Source organism: Oryctolagus cuniculus, chromosome X, assembly GCF_051225735.1.
Source record: "Oryctolagus cuniculus isolate XC-2025 breed Fujian yellow rabbit chromosome X, ASM5122573v1, whole genome shotgun sequence".
Lineage (NCBI taxonomy): Eukaryota > Metazoa > Chordata > Mammalia > Lagomorpha > Leporidae > Oryctolagus > Oryctolagus cuniculus.
The window spans coordinates 36,423,279-36,427,453 of record NC_142888.1 but is presented as its reverse complement, the minus strand read 5'-3'; positions in this window follow the sequence as shown (position 1 = coordinate 36,427,453).

Sequence of the window (4,175 nt, the reverse complement as noted above, 5' to 3'; positions counted from 1 at the left end):
CACGTCAACCGAGGGGAGGCTCCTCGCCTGCCACACACCTCATTCCCCACCCAATCCGGCCTTCTCCACCATCTGACTTATCTCCTCCTCACCCTCTCTCCTTGTCTGATGACTCCCACTTGCCATGGCCCCTGTCTTATCTTCTCCAAATTTTACAGCCTATGCCTGCTCTTCCCTCCAGGAAGGTGCATGGAGGGGAAGGTCTGGTCAGTGTCCATATCCCTTGCTCTCGATGAGACCTTAATCAAATTGAGGAATCTTTAGGCTCATTCTCAGAGAATCCCTCTAAGTATCATAAGAGATTCCTTCCCCGGCCCAGTCCTACAGGTTTACATGGTAGGACCCTTATCTCATCCTACCCTCCACGTTAACCCCGGACGAGTGGGAGTGCATCTGGCATGCTGCCCAAGAACTGACAGATGAGATGCACCATCAGATCCCAGACAGTCACCCAGAGGCCGCTCAGGCTGTTCCTAGGGCTGCTCCTGAGCTGGATTGCACCTGCCAACCCCAAGACCCATGGATATGGGCTCGAGATGACATGGTCTCTGGTCTGTCGGCTGTTATGGACAATAACAGTCATAAGTAGGTCAGTTGGATAAAATTCATGAAATCATCGCAAAGTGAAGAAAACCTGGCCCTCTTTATGTCTTGCCTGTCAGAGGCGATGATAAAATATACTGACATGCATCCTGGTTTTCCAGGCCTGTTGTTGTTACAAGTCCAATTTATACCTCCATCAGCCCCTGAAATCCAGTGCCAACTCTAAAAGCTGGATGACCACCCACAAACCCCTCCAAAAGGACCTCATGAATGTGGCCTTTCATGTCATTGACCGTAGGGATGAGGAAATAAAATTCAAAAGGAAAAAAAATACAAAATTATAGTATCACATGTTTCCCTCTGTAATCCAGCAAGCCCCTAACTGCACACCAAACCCCAGCCCTCTGGGAACCTGTTATCCATGTGTCAATACTGGGCCCTGAGCCAAGGCCTGCCCTAACCCAAGGCCTCCCACTAAACCAGATCCCAACTGCAGGCGGTGGGGACACTGGAACCTTGGCCCTGGGGAGGATGCCTTGCCCACCGGGGGCAACACTCTGTCCTGCCAACTCCAACACAGGACATCTCCTCTCTGCTAATCTGAACAGTATAAGGAGGCCTGGGTCCTGTAGCACCCATCAAAGATGAGCCCACGGAACCAGGGGTGTCAGGGACAGTGTCCAGCAAGCAGATTCCTGTCTTGATGGATACTGAGACCTGTATATCTGCTTTACATGACTATCATGGTCCAATTCTTCCTTTTTTCCTTGTCTCTGTTGTTGACATAAAAGGCCACGTTGAGACACCAAATAGGACTCCCCTTTTATATTGCTCCTTTAGAGATATTACTGCCTTACATTCTTTCCTTACTCTTCGCAATTACCCCCACCCCCACCCTTCTGGACAGAGACTCTCTCCACTGCTTGGGGACATCTGTCTTCATTCCCACAGGGGATGAAACCTACATGTTTATCCTTCATACTACAGGCTTTCCTCTTGCCACCTCTCCTTCCCAGATGCCCAGTTTTCCCCAGTCAACCCTCTAGTGTGGGATACACTAGAAAAAGAATGGCTCTTGTCATCCAGTACAGGACCTCTGATGGTGTATTAATGCCGCTGTCCATCCCACATACTCTGTCGTGCCTAATCAATATTCTCTCCTCTCCCAAACACCTCCTATAACTTCATTTGACTCTGTTCTAGACCTAAAGAATGCCTTCTTCCTGATTCCTCTCGAGTCATCTTCACAAGCACTCTATGCCTTTACCTGGTTTGATCCCAATTCCCACCTTACCCGACAGCTAACCAGGAATGCCTTAACCCAAATTTTTTGAGATAGTCTCCACTACTTTGGACAGACCATCCAGGCAGACCTAATCTCTATTAATCTGTTACCCTGTGCCCTTCTTCAATATGTTCATGTCCTCCTACTCTGTAACCCCTCCAGACAATTCTGTCTCCAACATACCACAAGTCTTTTACACTTTCATCGGAAAAGGCTATCCCAGAAAAATGTCCAGCTAATTTCTACTTCTGGAATGTTTCTGGAACGTTACATTGGGGGTGACTAAAAATTCTCCAGCTCATGAATTGGATTCATTAGATGAGATGGGAAGAGATTTCTGAACCCAAGACAGGCAGGGACTATGTCCATGATCAGTAGGAAGCAGATACCGAAGATATGATGAGGTCACATACTTCAGCATTGTCTTAAGGTTAAGGGTCAGAAATCTCTGAAGGGGGAATGATGTAAGTCATATAGATAGATGAAGTTCATGAGCTGGAAGCCACATCTCTCCTGCTGTGTGATCATCTCCACCTACCTACAGTCAGATGCCCTTTGCCTAAGAAGCCTTTCCCCATATTCAGGGGCTGGGGGGGCAGTATCATGTAAACACTTCCATTTCTTTTTTTAGTGTTTAATTTATCTGAAAGGCGGGGGGGGGGAGAGAAAGAGAGAGAAGCAGACAGAGAGAGAGAGAGAGAGAGAGAGAGAGGGAGGGAGGGAGAGAGAGAAGGAGAGATCATCTGTCCACTGGCTTACTCCCAAAATAGCCAGAATGGCCAAGCCATAACCAGGTGCCCTGAGCTTGTTCTGGGTCTAGTAGATGCATGGGGCCAAGTATTTCTGTAATCTTCTGCTCCCCTCCTGGGCATACTAATAGGGAGCTGGATCAGAAGTGGAGCAGCTGGGACATGCACCCACATGGGATGCTGGCACTGTGGGCTGATGGTTCACCCAGTGTGCCACAGTACCAGCCCCTCTATAACTTATTATAAAGAGACATCCTTTCTCTGATGTTTGTATTGGGAAGCTCTTAAGGATAAGTTGACTGTCAGTGTATGGGTTTACTTCAATGATTTCTAATCAGTTTCAATGGTCTTTGGAACAGTTTTTATGCTAGTACCATGCAGTTCTGGTTGAAATAGCTTTGTAAATGTCTTGAGGTCTTGTATATTTGAGATCTTGCATTCTGGGGCCTCCAGGTTTGCTACTTTTGTCGAGTATTGATTTGAGTCTTTGAGGATTTTATTACTGCCTTTTGAATATTTAGAATTGGTTTTTCTAGTGCCGTGAAAAATGTAATTTGTATTTTGATTACTACTGCATTGAATCTGTAAAACAATTTCAGTACATTGGACATTTTAAGGAATTTTCCAACCCATGAACAAGGGAGGTCTTTCTTTTATTTCCATCTTCTTCCTTTCTTTCATTAGTGCTATGTAATTTTCATTGGGGAAGTCATTCAAATCTTTGGAGAGATATATATATATATATATATATATCCCTATATATTTATGTTCTTATAACTATTAATGGAACTGTTATTCTAGTTCCTTTTGTATTGAGTACATAATTGGTGTATATAAATGCTACTGAGATTTTATAATTTTGAATATGGAAGTTATTTATAAAATAAATGATGAAAACTATAAAAGCCCAACATAGGACTGGCCTCTAAAAAGTAAATTTTCACTAAAATCAAGAAACCAACACTTGACAAGATTTAAGTAAAGCCTATAGCAGTTTTCTAGGTTTTGTCGTCGCCAGGCCAAATCACTTTTTTCAAATAAAGGCAGTGCAGTTGTTCAAAGAAGGCAGCATGAGCCAGTTCTATCACTCAAGGTAATTAAAAGCTTATTGGTGAAAGAATGCAAGTAAACTGCTTAAATCATATTTAAAGACAATGATAGGAAACAAATTCCAATGTGGTAGCTTATGAATTGTTGACCGTATCCTGCAGTCAGCAACTGGAGAAGGCCTTGATCAGTTTGAGTGACTGGAAAACATGTATAGACAAGGTGCAACTAAAGTTGAGAATGAGCTATGGGATACATGTGCATATTTAATTAGGAGGCAGAAGGTCATTGGCAAAGGGGTCCTAGGGAAACTAAAAAATGTGTAAAAGTGTTCAACCGTACAAAAATGGATACAAATATCTGAAACGCTCTTCTCTATCTTCTTATCTAACTGGACATCGCTCAAGCTGCTCAGGTCCCTACTGGAACTCAACTCCTCTTGGAAGGCTTCCCTTAATCTCTTTTCTTTTTCTTTTGTGAATTTCAAGTGTTATTTAGGTTCTACAGTTTCATATGTACAGACTTAGGAACACAGTGATACTTCCCACCCG